Source organism: Paroedura picta, chromosome 2 (assembly GCF_049243985.1).
Source record: "Paroedura picta isolate Pp20150507F chromosome 2, Ppicta_v3.0, whole genome shotgun sequence".
Lineage (NCBI taxonomy): Eukaryota > Metazoa > Chordata > Lepidosauria > Squamata > Gekkonidae > Paroedura > Paroedura picta.
Window position 1 is genome coordinate 140,347,285 of NC_135370.1, and position 20,867 is coordinate 140,368,151.

The 20,867-nt window shown below is 41.4% G+C and overlaps 1 long non-coding RNA gene across 3 annotated transcripts in view; it reads left to right on the top strand.

Moving 5' to 3' along the window:
- Positions 1–3,214, top strand: part of LOC143830468 (uncharacterized) — a 72,786-nt gene extending 69,572 nt beyond the window's left edge. For all 3 annotated transcript variants that reach the window (XR_013228464.1, XR_013228466.1, XR_013228465.1), the window contains 2 exons: positions 1,738–1,857; positions 2,463–3,214. This is a non-coding gene — a long non-coding RNA (uncharacterized LOC143830468). The remainder of the gene's footprint in view (positions 1–1,737; positions 1,858–2,462) is intronic.
- The last annotated feature ends 17,653 nt before the right edge of the window (positions 3,215–20,867 follow it).

A 20,867-nucleotide genomic window follows, 5' to 3' on the forward strand; every position in this document is an offset into this window, starting at 1 on the left:
GTGTCCCTTATGAATATTATCAACCTGCCTCTGGCCATAAAGACTTTCCCAGAGTGACCGAAAGAGGCACTGGTGAGAACTGTATTGAAAAAACAAGGGCTGAATCTCACCGACCTGGCCAATTCCCACCCTGTGCCATACCTAGTGTTTCTGGGCAAGGTGACTGAAAAGGCTGTGACAGGACAGCTCCAGGATTTCTTGGAGGAAACTTTGGCACGTGATGCTTTCCAGTCTGGCCTGGCCATAGGGTAGAGACAGCTCTGGTTACCCTGACAGATAATCTCCGGAGAAAACTGGATCCAGGCAGTTTGGCACTGCTGTTTCTCTTAGAACATTTGACACATTCAACCATGAACTTCTGACCCACCACCTAGCCGGCAAAGGGATTGGAGGCACAGCCTTGAAATGGCTGGAGTTGTTTCTCCAAAATCAGGGATAGAGGGTGGCATCTGGAGGAAGCTTGTCCCTGCAAAGGGCCCTCAGTTGTGGGATCCCACAGGGACTTTCACAAATGCTATTTAATATCTATATACGCTCCCTTGCCCAGCTGATCCAGAGTTTCAGACTCGGTTGCCATCAGTACACTGATGACACCAAGTTATTCCAAAGCCCTAAACAGGGCTTTAGGTGCTGCACTTTCCCTGATATCCCTCCAAAAGCATTAAGATCTCCAGAACAATATCTGCTCAGGATCCCTGTTTCAAAGGAAGCGAGATTGGCCTCAACATGGTCAGGGCATCTTCCCTGTCCCCAGCCTGCTGGAACACACTCTTGAAGGGGATCAGGGCCCTGCATGACTTAAATCACTTCCTCAGGGCCTACCAGGCCTATAGTTGGAGACCAAAATAACAATGCTGGCCTCACAGGTGGGAGAGATCAGCTCCTACACCGTATTTGTTATGATTTTATTTGGGGAAAACTAGATTGCTGTGGTTTTAATCCAATTGTATTTTATAGAATCATAGTGGTGGAAGGGCCATAGGGGTCATGTAGTCCAACTCCTGCTCAATTTACCCATTCTGAGCTATATCAGAAGGGCATGCTAGAAAAATATGTATTTATTATTTCACTGTTTAGCTTCCTGAATGTAGATAAGTTATCTAGCATTTCCAGTTACTCAGTTTGAAAGGCCCTCCTCTTTAGGAATTCTTTCTAGGACCCCAGACAGCCACTTGGCCAGTCAGAGTGCTCATGTAACCCATATTTCTGCCTCCTTCCCTTTGTTCCAATTCTGGGAAGAAACTATTTTGTTTTGGACTCTGCTACCTGTGTCAGGAGGGGGGAATCAAAAGTCTTTTCCAAAAATGCACACTTGGCTGTCTGCAGAATACCCCTATGTCCAAAATACTGCTGTTTGTGCATCTGCAGAGCTCCTATCCAGGTGATACTTCTCTATTCCCATCTTTTGAATTTAATTGCTACTAAAATATTTGGTCCATTTAGTCATTACTGGCCCTTCATGATTGTCAATATGTTCTCTCTCTCTCTCTCTCTCTCTCTCTCTCTCTCTCTCTCTCTCTCTCTCTCTCTCTCTCTCTCTCTCTCTCTCTCTCTCTCTGGTTTGTTTACCTCACTTAAAATAATGTAAGTTGCTCAGAATTTGGGTGCTTAAAGTAAGTTCCTGTTTAGTGAGTATTGAATGGTGGGCACATGGTTTTTGACTGCTTGTTGATCTCCTTGTCCAGATTTGTATTATTCCTCCCAATAAACATGATTTCTAATTGTTGTTCTATCCAGGAAGTTCTATGCAGTTACATTGAAGAAACCCACTGATGTCACGTCAGCAATTATGTGCTGCAGAAAGATGACTTCTGAGATAAACATCTGTAAATAGGAAGATTTTCCATAACAGAAAAAGTATGTTGGGAGTAAGGGTTTTTTGGAATTCTTTTTAAAATAGCCAAATTAAACATAGATATTATCTTCTTGTACTTCAGTTTTGATTTGCATATGAAACTATTCAGACTTCTTCCAGCATGAATAATCATTTGCCAGTCCTACTGTGATGGAATTGGATAGAATTGGTAAACAACACAGTTTTAAAAATAATAAACAGATGTTTTTTCCCCCATAATATTTTATTCAGTATACTGAAAGCTTGAAAGTACCCCCGCCCCCCCCCCGCCCCCCTAAACACACATTAACTTCTTCAGGCTTTCTTTTCCATTCACACTTGGGTGGTGACAGGGCTCTGCTAAAATTAAGTACAAAAAGTCTGCAACTCCAAAGCAATGAAATATTAGAACTACAGCTTATCCAAGAAAAAGATAATTGATTTCTTTGTTCCCTACATTTACCCCAGTTAATAGCCTCAGCCTCCTGAGATTTTCATAATCAAAACAATTTGACATAGTTCAGCTTCTTGATTATGTTCAGATATCTTGTACCATTAATGTGTGTCATTATACTGATATTTACAAAACCCGTGCACAATTTTGAAATTTTCCTTTTTTCTCCCCTAGAGCCTTGAAGAAAGAAGTGGATACAGATGATTTCACAAAATAGTGTACAGACTTCTGAGATGTCCAAAACTCTTCATCAGGCTGGATGTTTAAAAATACAGGGGCACACACCTCCAGGATGTTATACGATGCTTCAGGATGTTACAGGCTGCATAAAATGCCATGTAGTCACACTCAACTATTTATTATTATTATTATTATTATTATTATTATTATTATTATTATTATTAAAATATTTTGGCCTCCCCTCCCTAGATTAAGCTCTGGGTGATTAACATCAATAAAATACATATACAAATAGATATAAAAGCATTCAACACTAATTTTAAAAATTCTTGGCCAAAAAATCCTCTTGAGTGCCCCAGATCTGACCACTTGGGCCAGAGTAATTCTGGCATCGATTTTGTGTCCAGATTTCAGGATGGGTGGGGAAGGCGCACTTCGGGGGGGGGGGGCTTGAAACCTCATAGGATTTTCAAGATACGTGAGAAGCAGATATAGTTTGCCATTGCCTTCTAATGCAAAATTGTCCTTGATGGACTCTCATCCAAGTACCAATTCTGTTTTGCTTCCAATGTCTGATGAGATAGGGCTATACTATGCCATTCTATCTCCCTCTGTAGAAAATAGCTGAGTTCAGTGAACACAGGACATGATTTGTTGGCATCAGGTTGTATGAAGTACAATCAAGCGGTCCAAGCCACAGAAATAGTTCAGGGCTGATTCTGCACTTGATTGGGAAAACTCAGAAGGGGGGGGGGGAGCCAAGCCCAGACAGAGCCTATTTCTTTCTTTCTTTTCTTGAATGGGGGGGGGGGGGGGGGCGGCTTGAAGACAACAGAGAAGGAGAAAAAAAAAAACACAAGGCAAATCTCTGTCCACAGAAGTAAGGGCTTCTGCAGCTTCTACAGAAAGAAAATTAGGGCTCCCTCTTTTAAAAAAAACTAACAGTCTTGGCTGGCTTCGCAGGTTTGGCCAATCAGAGCTTCTGTATCACGGAGTCAGCTGGCCAATCAGAACTGCTCTACCACGGAGGTAGTGCTTTCTCATGCTTTCTGAACCGCAATATTCCAATATCGAGGATTAAAAGGACTCCTGGATATGGTGAAGAAATGGTAGGGTGACTCCGGATCAATCCTCCTTGGTGCAAAGGGAAAATTAAAATTGCCCAAAATCCAAACGGAAATCGCATTCTGTGTAGAGGGCAGGGGCTGAATAAATCTGGGGTTGGAATAAAAGCTCTGTGCAGTTTATACCCAGGTCTCCCTTAACCCTTTTCTCTCTTCTGTGGGAGATAGCACATACTTATTCACTAAGCTAATCTGGGACTAGATACTGGGGAAGGGAAATTGGCTGGAGAAAATCACATATATTTTTCTGATTCTAGGATTGAACTTTTAACAATGCTAGAAATTATGGAATAAATACTAATTGTATTTATTATACAATTAGAATATTATACAATTAGAGTAGAATCTCATTAGAATATATGAGATATCATTGATACTATTACATTACCCCAGATGGTTTTGGGGTATAATAGATTGTGTCTGGGTTCCACAATCCAAGAAAGATAAATGGCATGAAAATGTGTTAAGATATAGATATTAATAAAGCAGTCACAAGGAAGAAGTTTGTAAACACACAAAAGAGTAATCTGCTCTGGCCATATAGAACATATATGGTGCAAGATGCTGACCAATAAAGAAGATGATAGTTGTGATGGATAAAACTGGAGAAACTATTAAAGATAGAATGGACATACCTAAACAACTAACTTCCGACTAACTAGAATGCTTTATAATGCAAGTATGAAAAGCCCCCACATTCTCCAACACAACGCAACCTCCTCTCTGGATGACAATTGTGATAACGGAAAATGCCATAAAGTTGCCGCTGACTTATGGCAAGTCCATAGGGTTTTGAAGGCAAGAGACAAAAAAAGATGTTTTGCCATTGCCTTCCTCTGTATATCAATCTGGGACTTTCCTGGTGGTCTTCCATCCAAGTACTAAATAGAGCTGACCCTGCTTAGCTTCTAAGTTCTGATGAGATCAGAAAACTGCACGTGTAAACTGCATGGAGCTTTTATTTGAACCCCAGATTGATTCAGTCCCTGCCCTCTACACAGAATGCGATTTCCGTTTGGATTTGGGGTGATTTAAAATTTCCTTCTGCAGCAGGAAGGATTGATCAGGCGTGACCCTACCTTTATTGTGCGATATCTTGGAGTGCTTTTAACCCTCAGTATTTAAAAGCTGTTTTGAATCTGGGCTCTCCTTTGTGGTAGAGGACCCGTGATTAGCCACAGGTGGTCATGTGACAAACTTGCCTTAAAGGAGAAGCCCCTAATTTCTCTCAACATCTGTCGGTCCTGGATTTTTTTCTCCCTTCTCTGCGTTTTTTGATCATCTCCCCCCCACCCAAGAAAAGAAAGAGGTTCCCTGCTTGGCTCCTCTCCCCACCCTTCAAGAATAGAAAGAAAGAGGCTTGGCTCCCCCCCCCCCTTCTAAACTACCTTAACCACGTGCAGAAGACTTTCCTGTTTCAATGGGGGGGGGGAGAGGAAGATCCGAGTTCAAAGCGATCTGAATTCAATAGGATTGACAATGGAATAAACAAAGAAAGTGCCGACTCTGCCCTGGTTACCCCAGGTCAGGAGTAGGGATGAGCACAAAACAGAAAAATTGAGGTTTGTGTAGGTTCATGATTTGTGAGTATGCACGAACCACAATTAACCTTTCCATTTGAGAGGTTCATGAGGAGGTTCAGTTTGATAGGTGTATGAAGAGGTAGAATGCCCTGCAACATGAATTAGTTATGTCAGATTGACTGTGGAGTCCCAAGGGCATTGTTTCATATGCCTGGCACATTGTTGAAGGACATTCTGGGGTTTAGGAGCACTGTAAGGTGGGCCACCTGGGATATGTTCCTCTCCTTTGCTGGAGTGGGGTGTTAGATGGACTCAGGGCTCTGAGCCACCCTGTCTCTCTGTTCATACCTCACAAATCCCAATGAGGGTGGTGGGCCCCTATCCAAGGAGCTAAACCCCTCTACTTGGTGTAAGCAGGACAGTGTCTCAGAGCCCTGAAGCACCAAACACCAAACTGCATTGTTCATACTAAGAAATGATTTTCCTACAATAATCCAGCTGCTCCCATCCTTCTGCCTTCTCTCTCTGACCTACTGTTTGACTTCTAGTAATCCTCCAAGCTCCCTTCCATCTCTCCCTCTAACCAAGTACCAAAAAATCTGTTGGCAGGAAAAACAGCTTTCTGTGAGCTGGGCATATATATACCATTCTGCTCCCATAGAGCAACTCCTATATTGACAGCTGGTGATGTCTATCAAGCTTTGGAGGACCACTATTGGTGTTTCTAGGATGGTAGAAATACATTCCCCCCATTGCTTTGATGATCAATCGTATATGTGCTGCGGATGCTACCAGCATGCCCCACCATGAATCACTGAACTTTTTGTAATGCTTTAAGTTTTGTGTGTAAGGTCAGGACTATCCCTAATCAGAACAAGCAAGGCTCAGTTTAATCATCCCATTTTCCAACAGATTCCTAAGTGTATTTCCATCTAAAAGCTCTGAGCAGTCTCTATATTTCTCAGTGTATATTAATAAACAGGCATTTTCAGAAAATATGATGAAAACCCAACACTTAATTGGTTTACCAATAGCTTTTTTTAAAAGGCAAGGAGATATCTACCTCAACCATTTGTCTTTTGGGCAATATATCTTTGGATCACTTTCTTCACTTGTGTGTTGATAGCCTTACCATATAGATTCACCCAAGTTCTCATACAGTTTCCCTGCTGCTCCCCAAAGATCAAGTGACTGACTAATGTTGAATTCTCCCAACCACTAATAGCAGCTACCTTGAAGAAGAGCACTGTTACATTTTTCTTCAAACATGAAGATTTTTGATAAATTATCACACTAACATTTTTTGCTCTTTCATTCAACCCCTTTCTGTGCTTTGTTGGGGAGTGTGGGCCACTTTCAGTTTTTCACAGTCAGTTCAAGCATTCCACCTGCTACAACAAGACCAATCCACATTGTTCCTTCAGTGCAACAGGATACAGACTGGGACTTGCTGACACAAGGGCTTTAAAGTTTAATAACCATCCCTAAATGCATTATTAGAATGACTAAACTCATGTGATTGTAGGAAGGACTCCCACAGAGCAGATCAAAGAGGAGAATTTCACCCTTAGTGTTCACAAGGAAAATGTAATTTTTAAAAAACCTCTGAATAACTGTAGATTGATATGTTAGGAGGCAGAATACAAAATCAAGTTTAAAATCTCATGGATTTAATGTACCATTGTTGTTATATTAAATCGTGTTATCAAACTTAGCACTTGGCTTGACCTAAAACTGTAATTTTGCAATTCAGATATTAATTCATTTCCTTTTTGTACAAGGTCTCTCTTAAACCCCAGTTTAAGCTATCCAAAAGTTAATAACCTCAAGGAAACTATTATGTTTCTGGCTGCAGGAGTTCTATTGTTTGTCACCTTTCTATTTTTATCCTCCAGGAGATGATACATTTGGTATACTAGTATCAGAAAGCTAATTTAAACCTGCCTACAAAAGCCTCTGATGAATGAGTGAATCAGCACACAGACTTGCATAAATTTGCATGCTCATTGTGGATGCTCTTGGCTCCTCAGTATCAATGAAATGTTTTTGCTCATAAAGTTTCTGAAGAACTAAATTGGTAATATACTTTTTAATAATACAAGTAAAAAGTTAAAGTCTAAAGTCTACTCACCCCATTATTTTGCAGCTGACCATGCAAAATCCTGTTCTTGTGTCCAATACTGCTGATCTAAAAATAAAGTGTAAATTGTTGCTACTTTTAGGACTTTATATGTTTCATGGTTAGAATTTGGTCCCAAATATCACTTCCTGAGGATTTTTACATAGTTCACAGAATCATAGAATCATAGAGTTGGAAGGGGCCATACAGGCCATCTAGTCCAACCCCCTGCTCAACACAGGATCAGCCCAAAGCATCCTAAAGCATCCAAGAAAAGTGTGTATCCAACCTTTGCTTGAAGACTGCTAGTGAGGGGGAGCTCACCACCTCCTTAGGCAGCCTATTCCACTGCTGAACTACTCTGACTGTGAATTTTTTATTCCTGATATCTAGCCTATATCGTTGTACTTGTAGTTTAAACCCATTACTGTGTGTCCTTTCCTCTGCAGCCAATGGGAACAGCATCCTGCCCTCCTCCAAGTGACAACCTTTCAAATAGTTAAAGAGGGCTATCATGTCCCCTTTCAACCTCCTTTTCTCAACTTCCTTTTCTTCAGGCTGAGTTACAAGGTGAATAGTCATCCTAATTACAGAGACAGCTTTGTAAATATATAGGTGACGTCTAGTGGAAACTATGAAATAATAAAAGTTTTTTTGAAAGTTTGCATACCTTTAGTACTCAAAAGTTAAGGTTTATGTGTGCTATAAACGTTCCTGGCATCCTGATTAGAGACTGTCTAAAATAGGCTCTTGGATGATACAGCAATGCATCTTACTACTTCCTCTTGGAGATAGACTTTGTACATACTCAGCATTTGGGCCAAAACTGGAACCAGGAAATAATACCCCCTCACAAGTTAAGATGAAATTAGTTTTTGCCTTCCCTTTCACTTTATTGCTATATCAAGTCATTGATGTAAAATGACTTTACTTCTGATCCAAGCTCCTTCACTATAGGAATACTAAACCAGTTGGATTACCAGGGGTTAGACTTCATTTCAGCTTTAGTAGTCATTTTGCCTACATAGAGCTAAACAGAATAACAAGATATGCATGAATGCATACAACCCTTACTCTTTTACTATCAGTTGATGATGTTTGCTCTCATGTAGATGCCATTATATTCATTGTGTGATCCCTGATTGACTAGAATCATTCTGGAGACTGATCCAGGCTTCACTCTCAATTGACTTTGATTGCCCTTCCTCACATCATCAAAACAGACTAGATATATGCTATTGTGATACTATGCCCTTCACAATTGGCTGGGATTAGCCATGTGTTTGATCCAGGAAGAAGAAAATAGCAGTAAGCAGAAGTAGGAAAAATTGTGCTAAATCAGAAGTACAAGGGGGAAGAAAGCTAATACTAAAGATAATTATTTAATTGAAACATACTGCTGGGAAAGTATTACACAAACATCTGTTTGTGACAGCTACACATGCAGTATGTCAAAGATATAGTAATAAACCACTCAACTATCTTGTAGTGGAAGGCAGTGTGACAGCTTTGAGTGAGTGGTTACAATGAGAGGTGACAATATTTTCCCCCCTGATGAATGCAAGATAGAGAAGTCTTGACATGCTGTGGCCTTGACTTGGTGTAGCCTTGAAGAGTGGGCACTACACTGAATGTCTATGGCTTTCTGCTGCTTATGTTTCTATCCCAGATGTACAGCTTCAAAGATGGTCACATATAATTTGCGGTTCTTGGAGGTAATGGAAATCAGAAGAGGTGAGCTCTCTAAAAGAACTGCTTATTAGTTTACCTCTGATTGTAAAAGAAACAAAAGTAGAATGAGCCTATACAAACAGATCTTTTGCCAGGCACTTTATAATCTGTGATGTCCTGGTCATGGTTAATAGCATCAAAAGAAGTACATAAACGTATTGTTCTTATCTAGGTTTTCAGTGGAGTTGTGGCATTGCTAAATACTAATCTCCTGCTTGCTTTGGTTTGCTGCTTTGGTGCTAAACTTAAATTGAGGGATCTGTTCTGAAAGCCAAGCTTCTGTCTTACAGTCGACTTATACAGACTGCCTTTCCTGCAACAACAGTATTTGACATGTGCATACTGAACATTAATTTGATGCAGTGCCAGCTTGTAAAACAAGCTCATAGTAAGAGTCCTAGATTTAAACCAGGTTCAAAGCCCTACTTCTCATAACAGCAAAAGCAAACTTACTAGGTGAAAGTTCAAGGTGGTAGCAGGTTACAGTGGATGAGCGATAGGGTTGTGAGTGTCCTGTACAGGGCAGGGGGTTGGACTAGATGAACCAGGAGGCCCCTTCCAACTCTTATGATTCTATGATTCTAGGCACATCGATGTCTCCCAGCTCTATCTCTTGATGGGCAGTCACTCCAACTCCTCCCCCAGTTTTGCCAGTTGTTTAGAAGCAGTGACGGTTTGTCTCAAGAAACTCAGCCCCTCCAAGATGAAGGTCCTGTTGTTCAGTAGGATGGGAAGAGATCTGAAAGCACGTTTACCCAACCTGGATAGTGTGCACTCCGCCAGGAACCTTAGGGTGATTCTGGAGACCTCCCGATCAATGGAGGCCCTGGTCACCAAATTAATCCAGCTGTTTTTCCCCATCTCTGCCAGGCATGGCTACTGTCTCAAGAACACCTTGCCACGGTGATCAACATGATAGTCCTCTCCAGACCAGATTTCTGTTATTTTCTCTATGCAGGCCTGACCTTGCACTAACCCGGAAGCTTCAGCTGGTAAAAAATGCATCTGTTAAGGCTCTCAACACCATGGTGATCCCATAGGCAGCCAGTGCTGCAGAAACCGCACTACTACCGGTTGAATACTGGATCAGGTTCAAGGTTTTGGTATTAACCTTTAAGGCTATATGTAGTTTTGCACCTTGCAGGGCTTGGTACTCTGTAGGCACAAATAGGCTGGAGATCCTTGGCCCTTGTGAGGTTTGCCTGGGCTTGACCAGGGCCAGAACCCTTTCAGCCCTGGCCGTACCTGGTGGAATGTGCTGCCCTGCCAGATCAGGTTGTTGTGCCAAGACAGGAAGGCAAATCAGAAACCAAAGTCTAGTCTGGGAGGAGCCAATGGAGAAAGTTCACACAGTAGCCAGGGTGGGGAGTGGAATCAAGTCGAGCCGGGTTCGAGAGCCAGGGAAAGTCAGAAACCAAACTAGGATCAGAAGCTGGAGACATAGAAGCTAAGCCAAGCATCTGGAACTGGGAGTATGGTCAGAAGCCAGGCTGAAGTCAAGGAACTGGGAGTTAGGCAGAGCTTCACCTACAATGACTGTGAGCTGACAGATATGCTAATGTCCTGACAACTGTCAAGGCATATTGGCACTGTCTTCGCTACGATTTGAGGCTTGCTAGGGTCTTGACCTGGTAGTGTAGGTGCTGCTCTTCTGGTGAATCCTCCAGGCTCACGGAGGTCTTGTGCCGGGGTTTGTCACAAAAGGGCTGGGTCTCAGCCTGGCTATTACCAGGCTGCTCATCTTCCAGGGGATCAGGCGACCCCAGATCATCCAGACCTGGGTCTCCCAATGTCTCCGGGAGATCCCCAACCTCTGGAGCGTCCCCTGGTGCATCCTGAGGATGCGGGCATTTGTTTGAGGCCAGGATTGGGAAAAGATCTGGCTCTCCTCTGGTGCCTTTAGGCACCCTATCTGCATGACATCTCTCCCAGGCATATATACATCTGACGGCATTTTCCAGCTTGATAAGGGTGTGTGTGTGTTTAATGGTTATGTTGATTTTATATTGTTCCTTCAATTTGTAAGCTGTCGTGGGCCAGCTGGTTCTGGGAGTGACGGCATATAAATCAAATAAACTTTTAAAAAATTAATTTGGTCACTCTTTAAGAGCACCACTCTAAACAGGCCTACCCAGTATCCTATGTAGATGTAATCAATTGGTCTTAGTCTCGAGAAAGCGTTCTTGGGATTGCACTGTATCTCTTAGCTTAACCTGTGTCACAGGGTCAAGGGGAATGTTGGCAACAACATCATTCCTTTGAAGAAGGTGGAAATAATGAAAATTATATAATAATTTAGGTAAAAAGACTGTTATAATTTTTATAGTGTTAACAATAATCCACATATTGTAAAGCACACAAATGATAGAAATGAATTAGAGCTTTATAAAACCTTTAGAAGAATGTTTTAGTGGATCTTTGTGTCTCAAAATACTCACTCTGAGAGCTTGTAGTCAAGATATCATGTAGAAGAAAGGGCTGTTGGGAAGAATAAATTAGGCACAAATAAAATAAATAAAATAAATAAAATAAATAAAATAAATAAAATAAATAAAATAAATAAACGTCAGATCCATGAAAACGTCAGATCCATGAATCAAGGCAAGCTGGACGTGGTCAAACAAGAAATGACAAGACTGAACATCGACATTTTAGGAATCAGTGAACTAAAATGGACAGGAATGGGTGAATTTAATTCAGATGACCATCAGGTATACGACTGTGGACAAGAATCTCGCAGAAGAAATGGAGTAGCCTTCATAATCAATAAGAGATTAGGAAAAGCAGTCTTGGGATACAATCCCCAAAATGACAGAATGATCTCAGTTCGAATCCAAGGCAAACCATTCAACATCACAGTGATCCAGGTCTATGCCCCAACCACTGCTGCTGAAGAGGATGAAGTTGATCAGTTCTATGAAGCCCTACAACACCTTCTAGAAGCAACACCAAAAAATGATGTGCTTATCATCATGGGGGATTGGAATGCTAAAGTAGGAAGCCAAAAGATAACTGTGATAACAGGCAAGTTTGGCCTTGGAGTACAAAATGAAGCAGGGCACAGGCTGGTAGAATTTTGTCAAGAGAATACAATGGTCATAGCAAACACTCTTTTCCAACAACCCAAGAGACGACTCTACACATGGACATCACCAGACGGTCAACACAGAAATCAGATTGACTATGTGCTCTGCAGCCAAAGATGGAAAAGTTCTATCCAGTCAATAAAAACAAGACCAGGAGCTGATTGTGGTTCAGATCATGAGCTTCTTGTTGCAAAATTTAGGCTTAAATTGAAGAAAGTAGGGAAAACCACTAGGCCACTCAGGTATGAACTAAATCATATTGCCGACGAATACACAGTAGAGGTGACAAATAGATTTAAGGAATTAGATCTGATAGACAGAGTGCCTGAAGAACTATGGACGGAGGTTCGCAACATTGTACAAGAGGTAGCAACTAAAACCATCCCAAAGAAAAAGAAATGCAAGAAATCAAAATGGCTGTCTGAGGAAGCTTTACAAATAGCTAAGGAGAGAAGGGAAGTGAAAGGCAAGGGAGAAAGAGAAAGATACACCCAACTGAATGCAGAATTCCGGAGAAAAGCTAGAAGAGATAAGAATGCCTTCTTAAATGAACAGTGCAAACAAATAGAAGAAAACAATAGAATGGGGAGGACCAGAGATCTTTTCAAGAAAATTGGTGATATGAAGAAAACGTTTCATGCAAAGTTGGGTATGATAAGGGACCAAAATGGTAGGGACATCACAGAAGCAGAAGAGATTAAACAAAGGTGGCAAAATTATACAGAACAACTATACAAGAGCGAGCTTAACATCCCTGATGACCACAGTGGGGTAGTTACTGACCTGGAGCCAGACATCCTGGAAAGTGAAGTCAAATGGGCCTTAGGAAGTCTGAGCAACAATAAAGCTAGTGGTGGTGACAGCATTCCAGTTGAACTATTCAAAATCTTAAAGAACGATGCAGTAAAAGTGCTACACACAATATGCCAGCAAATTTGGAAAACTCAACAATGGCCACAGGATTGGAAAAGGTCAGTTTACACTCCAATCCCAAAGAAGGGCAATGCCAAAGAATGTTCAAACTACCGCACCATTGCACTAATTTCTCATGCTAGCAAAGTTATGCTCAAAATCCTACAAGCTAGGCTCCAGCAATATGTGGACCGAGAACTTCCAGAAGTACAGGCAGGATTTCGAAGAGGCAGAGGAACTAGAGATCAAATTGCCAACATATGCTGGATCATGGAGAAAGCTAGGGAGTACCAGAAGAACGTCTACTTCTGCTTCATTGATATGCTAAAGCCTTTGATTGTGTGGAGCACAACAAATTGTGGCAAGTTCTTAAAGAGATGGGAATACCAGAGCATCTTATTTGTCTCTTGAGAAATTTATATGCAGGTCAAGAAGCAACAGTGAGAACTGAACATGGAATCACTGACTGGTTCAAAATTGAGAAAGGAGTTCGGCAAGGCTGTATACTGTCGCCTTGCCTATTTAACTTGTATGCAGAGCACATCATGAGAAATGCGGGATTAGAGGAGTCACAAATTGGGATCAAGATTGCAGGGAGAAATATCAACAACCTCAGATATGCAGATGATACCACTCTAATGGCAGAAAGCGAAGAGGAACTAGCCTGTTGATGCGGGTGAAGGAGGAGAGTGCAAAAGTTGGCTTGAAACTCAACATCAAGAAAACAAAGATCATGGCATCCGGCCCTCTCAATTCCTGGCAAATAGATGGGGAAGAAATGGAGATAGTGACAGATTTTATTTTCCTGGGCTCCAAGATCACTGCAGATGGGGACTGCAGCAAAGAAATTAAAAGACGCTTGCTCCTGGGGAGGAAAGCTATGGCAAATCTAGACAGCATCCTAAAAAGCAGAGACATCACCCTGCCAACAAAAGTGCGTTTAGTCAAGGCTATGGTCTTCCCAGTTGCAATGTATGGCTGCGAAAGTTGGACCATAAGGAAGGCCGAGCGTCAAAGAATTGAGGCTTTTGAACTCTGGTGCTGGAGAAGACTCTTGCCGAGTCCCTTGGACTGCAAGGCGAACAAACCGGTCAGTCCTAGAGGAGATTAACCCTGACTGCTCTTTAGAAGGCCAGATCCTGAAGATGAAACTCAAATACTTTGGCCACCTCATGAGAAGGAAGGACTCCCTGGAGAAGAGCCTAATGCTGGGAGCGATCAAGGGCAAAAGAAGAAGGGGACGACAGAGAATGAGGTGGCTGGATGGAGTCACTGAAGCAGTAGGTGCAAACTTAAATGGACTCCGGGGAATGGTAGAGGACAGGAAGGCCTGGAGGATCATTGTCCATGGGGTCGCGATGGGTCGGACACGACTTCGCACATAACAACAAAAACAATAAATAAGGAGATGAAGGACTTCTGCCAATCTGGGCAGGGTGTGAAGTGTGGGAGATGAAAGGGGCCTTCTCACCTTACCTGAAAACAGGTGGTGGGGATGGTCATGAACTGGCTGATTAACTAATTTGTCATAAATTTTGACTGGTCCAGAGATCATCAAATTCATAAGCTAAAGAACCATGACAAACATCTATGAATTTGGGTGCAGTTTGTGGCAGGTTGTAAAGAACACCTTGCTTTCTGTACTTCATGAAAAAGAGCTGAGCGCTAAAGGGACAGGAGAAACAGGAGATGTTTCTGCAGGCTAAATGCGAGTCCTATTTATAACATGGGAAATATTTGAACTTGTTTAATATGTCAGAAAAAGTTTTTTTGCCACACATGAATCTGGGTTTCTTAATTTTGGGCTGGTTCTCAGGGCCAAAGAAAGCTGCTGTAATGCTGTCAATCAATGGTGCCCAATCATGCCCCCAACCCCCTAGACCAGGGGTAGTCAAACTGCAGCTCTCCAGATGTCCATGGACTACAATTCCCATGAGCCCCTGGGGCTCATGGGAATTGTAGTCCATGGACATCTGGAGGGCCGCAGTTTGACTACCCCTGCCCTAGACTTATTTCTTAAATGTGTCATGTTTGTGGTATTATTCTTTAAATATAAATTCATCTGGGGGAAAGCAGACACAACAAATACTATTTAACACCAAGTTTCTCATTCTAACCCTCCCCCCCCCAGCATTTTTCTCTACCTGATCTTATATTCTTCTTTTGATTGTCAGTTGTAAATATCTGCAGTGGGATATGCTTAAAGGAAATGGAGGGTTTAAGAAAACCTCTGCATTATTCCTGCTAAGCTCCTTAACTAAATCCTCCTTTCTCTTATAATTTGCCTTATCTACTCTCTAAATTTGGCCAAAATAACTTCTGTTGTCTGCTTTCAAAACCCATTGTATGTACATTCTACAATTGTGCTATATCGCAAGACTAATGTTTAGAATTTATTGTATTGTTAATTCTTGTGTCACGGTAGGCCCTCATTTAATCTGTTGTGTCAAAACAGATCTCCTCAATAATTAGAATTTGTTTTATTTATTTTTTAAAAATAGGCTAGGTCATTTCCTCCCTTTGCCATTCTTTTTCATTGGTTCGTTTGAGCTTTCTTTGAATGCATCCTCAGCTCACCATGTTTTGAAGCAGCATATTTTTATAGTAGTCCAAAACATTGATGTATAATAAATCAAACCACACAAGCACGTTACCACAGGATGACAGGAAGAGTCACCACATAGAAACTATTTCCTGTCAAGACTGTTATTATTTAAATCATCAGAATGTAAAAGAATAAGTAAACTGACACGAATGTTTCTGTCCTCTGAGCAGCCAGTTGGTACGGTAGTTAGAGTGCTGGACTAGGACTGAGGAGGCACACATTCAAGGCCAGGACCCACAGTAATGGCTTTAAACTATGTGTAGAATGGCAGGACCCCTGTCTTAAACATTGGCACACTCTTCTCTATAACCCATGGTACACCGCAACAGTCAAGGCTTGAGACCAAGCCAGACAAAGGCCATTTATGCACTGGAGGGTTCATGCTGTGCTGCAGGCTGGAGTTTTAGCTGTGGCAGGTTTCACCACCTCTTCCTGCACCCATGCAGGGGAGCATTTGGCCTGGTGCGCCTGATCCACCCCTGGTTTGTGCTCCTGCATGGGAGCTGGGGCAGTGAAGTTCCCAGTGCATAAACGGTCACAGAACACATCTACAAGACAGAATCCATCTTGCAAACCAGGACATGCCCTAGCTTGTCCTCTGCTACAGGTTGGAATTACAGGACCCTCTGGACTCTGATCCCCCCCCCATAGTTTTGCTGATAATGTGGTCTGGCTAGAACTGGTTTGGCCAGAGACTCTTGGGGCCAATTTCTTTGTCTCCTCACACTTGGCGGCTATACCAGGGGTTAAGCCCATCATCCAGTCAATAGATAGTACTATCTCTAGGATGGTTCCTTTTGTCTAGGGCCATCAAGATTTCCAACTAGCCTCCCACCTGGATTACAGCATGTAGCCCCCCCTCCCTAAGACCCTATATAAACAATGGCTTTAGCAAAACACCTCATGTATTTCTGATAAGGGACCCATCAGAATCACCCTGCATGCTCCATGTGCAGCCTGCTCTCTCTTGCCTATCTACTGTACAGGAAAGGTAAGTATGCTGGATCCTCTTTTCCCAACCTATTCTTCTCTATAAGACTCCTTGTTAGTTATATTGTTAGATATATTTATGCTTTTTAATTATTTTCTTGTCAATAAAGACTGTTCTTAATATTTTTACAATTTACCAACGTTGTCTTCCTTGAGTTCCTAAGGGCAGGATCACCTTGTAAAACACTGGCAAAATGATCCTTAAATGCTAAGTTACTTCCCTCTCGCTCTGCTATTTCCCCTCGGCTTAATACACCCATGTCACAGGATACCTGTAAGCACGATTCTTGTAAAAAGATGAACCTCTCACCTATTTTGCATCTGATAGCATTTTAGAAGGCCTACCCAGGCCTTAGAATTAACATATTGGAAAAGGCTGGTAGTTGCAGTAGTGAGAAAGAAGAAAAAAATCCTGCCCCATGAATGGAACAAAACTCACTTATCATAGGACCCAACTGTAGCTATCGTTATGGCCATTTCCGCACAAGGAAAAATTTCCTGGACAACCTTGGCATGTTGGTGGCATATATAGCCCCCTCCCTATGATATCGGCAACATCCCGAGGCTGACCAGTAGATGAGTCGTGATTTGGCCATTTTTAAATTGCGATATCGGGAATCCAGAAAACTGGATTTACTACCGTAGGTGAAAGGGGGCAGAGAGAAAATGCAGGAGGATTCTCCCCATGGTAAATGTGAGACTTACCATCCTGCGTTTGCCAGCAGGAAGCCCTAGTGTTTTATCCCTCCATGCAGAAATAGCTTCTGTTATTCAACTTATAATTCTGGATTTTATCTGCTGATTTCAAGTTTCAGTGTTTTTATAACAAATTTTATTTTCTCTAAGCTTTTTTTTTTAGCATCTTCAGAATGCAGCTACTGAACAATATAAATAACGTCACTCAAGTAGCCTATTTCTTTTCTAAGAGGAAAGTACTAGAACATCCAGTCAATAGAAGTGCATTGCCATAGCTTCTGATGCTTACTTATCTGGCCTAAAACTGAGAACTATTTACCTCCATAGGAATGAAGCATAGCAGCCACCGTCTGCTTTCTAGATACATAGATCTAGCAATGTGGATGGTTGGTTATGGTGAAATAAATAGGGAGCCAGTTATCAGCTGTTCCCAATATCTGAAGAAGAATGCATGCACATGAAAGCTTATACCCAGAATTATACTTTTTGGATCTTAAAGGTGCCACTGGAATCAAACTTTGTTCCAGTATTATTTGGAATTTACATGGTTCTTATGGATGATGTTTCTTTGCATGAGTTTTGATAGATACGTCAATCCTCCTTTCTTATGACATTGAATCTCCCCCCAAAAAAGTCTATACTGCCACTTTCCCACCAGTGCCTCATTTATCTGCTATCCTTGTAAATACTCTGATATCTCATTCACATGAGGGGTTTCAGTTTGCTTTTCTGATACATGCTTTATGGAGAAATATGATTTGATTAATAGTAACATTTTTTTTTGGTCTTTATTGTGATAGCCTGAGTACAGCGACCCCTGCTTAGCAGCACTGTACTTGGAGGAATCTGCTGCCTTTACCTTGGGTTTCTTGCTGCATACTGCATATAGTTTTATTAATACTTACTAATATAGGGTATGCCTAGATAGGAAACCTCAGTTTGCAAATTAAAGATAATTCAGATCTTTCTAATAGTGTGCTTGTTGCTGACTTCAGAGTTGTATCAGGTATGTGTGAAGGCATCTTCCCAATTGTATGAGGGGATTGGTTGCTACCATGGTTACCGTACCATGGATTCATTCTGCCAGCTCTTTGAGCTATGCATTATTTGAATGGTTACTAAGCACAGCATAGGTAGTGCCCAAAGAGTATTGGTTCAAATAGAGCCCCTGCAGTTTCGAACTCCTCATCACCCTTGTGGACCTAAATATCTTTCTGATCTGTTCCACAGTGGGATTGTCTCCCACTTCCACAAGCATTCTCTACCAGCTTCCTAGTCTTTTCACAAGCAGAAAAAAAGGTGAAGGGGAGTGATCACATTGCTTTGCCAGTTTTTTCTGTTGATTGCATATTATATCCCTGAGCATTGTCAGGAGTGTCATTTCATGCTGAGAAGCATGGAATTTGTGCTACTTTGGCCTTTGCAGGAGAGGAAGCTACACTCCCATGTTTACTGACATGAAACAGTGCTCTTGCACAGATTGTTGTCACTTAAGGAGAGGGCTAGCATGGTCTGTCCTTCTCTAAATGTGAACACTCTATGAGAGGTCGCTAGGACCTGGCAACTGGAGGGAGGACTTGGATAAAGCACACTTTCCTGGATGACCTCACTTCCAGGAAAGTGTAAATCCAGCCAAACTTAACTGAAACCACATTTTGTTTTAGGCAATGAAATTTTTTTTTTAGTAGAAAGTATCTTTTTTCTTTTGATTGAAATGGGACTACATCATGCCATTTGTGGCAGAAAGTGTGCTTTATCTACACATGGCATTTGATCTACACCATTGCTGTAATGTTTGATGTGAAATCTCTCGCATAGTTCTTCTGCACTGTGGAGTAATTCCCTGATGGTAGATGACAATGGCATCTAAATTACCCTTGCAATGAAAATGGATATAATATTTTCAAACTGGAGAGCAGTGCTGACAGCCACCTTATCAAGATCACCATGATCAAATTATTGAACACATGAAGCTGTCTTGTACTGAATCGGACTATTTGTGCATCCAGTCAATATTTTCTGGCTGTTGTGGATATTCTGGGATGTATGGCATGGAATACCCACAATAGTAATTTGACTCCAGCCATGAAAGCCCTCAACAATTCATCAATATTGTCTACTCAGGCTGGCAGCAGCTTTCTAGAGTCCCAACTAGAGGTCTTCCTTATCACCTGTTCCTTTTAGCTGGAAGTGTTGGAGACTGAACCTGGAATGTTCTCCATGCAAAGCAGATGTTCTGTTACTGAGTCAGAACTTGCCACAGATTATATTTAATGTTATCTATATTTTTCCAATATCAAATAGTTTATGTTGGTTACTCATTTTTCAGGAGGCAAGATGGCACAGTATAGCCTGATCTGGTAAGATATCTGAAGCTAGCAGGGTCAGTACTTGGAAGGGAGACCACCAAAGAAGTAATTATCTGTGCTGCTCACTTGCCTTGAAAGCACCTTGCTGGCGTTGCCATAAGTTGGTTGTGACTTGACGGTCCTTTAAACAAACACACATTTTTTCCAGGCATGTAAATGAATTGTTATTAACCTTTGAATGCCTGAGGAATTCAAGATCTAGGTACCTGAATAATTCCCTAATTCAATAATATTGCCTCCTACCATTTTGAATTCATGACAGGAAGTCCTTCTCTGGATAAGTTACATGGGTAATAATAAAAAACTTGTCTGTGGTAGTGTTCTGTCTTGGTAACACCCTTCCAGAGAGGTCCGAATGGTGACAAGCATTATAATTCAAGTGCGAAGGGAAAACCCAATTGTTCTCCGAAGCTTTTGATAAAATACTGCTTTCTGCAGTGCTGCTGGCTCAGTTAAGCTTCTTTTAAAAATTATATTGCATTATAATAACATTAATGTATGGTTCTGTGTATGCTGTCTTGAATATTAATAAAATGAAATATTGAACAAATAGCTTGGCATATGACTTTCAGGTGATAGTTGAGAGGACAGCCTGCCTGACTAGTGAACTGTCGACTGTAATGATGGCTATGGCTGGTGTAGGATCACTGATCCTCTGGCTTCTATGCCAGCTCAGTGTTGCAGGTCATCACCTAGCCCTAGAGCAGGGATTCTTGTTCCCCACTGGAAACAATTAAACTGCAGTCCTGTGCACAGCTGTTTAAATCCCACCAAAGTCAAGAGGATTTAAGCACGCTAACTCTGTAGCACAGTAGCCTTATTTGCCAGCATCATAACTCATAAGATCATGTCATAAGTTTATTTCATGTAGCCCCAGGAAAATATCTTTTCCACTTCTAACTATGAAACCTATTTATGGGATGCAATAAATGTCAGCTGATTAAAATAAATGGCAAGGTTTCCAGTTTAATTTAGTATAGCAAACCATATTAAAATCCATGTTCTGATAAGATCTTGTGGAAGTTTTTTTCTGGGGCATTTCCCAATGGATATACAACTTTTTAAAAACTCATTTTTCCCTTAATATTGTCACCCAGTTTTTCTGTAATTTATACCCTTTAGGGGTAAAGTAATGATGCTGTGCTCAAAATTTGTGTGCATGCAAGTTTAAAACATATATGCAAAGCTATGGAGGTAGTATAATATATCTGCTAGAAAGTTTGCACGTGTTTGAAGGAACTTGC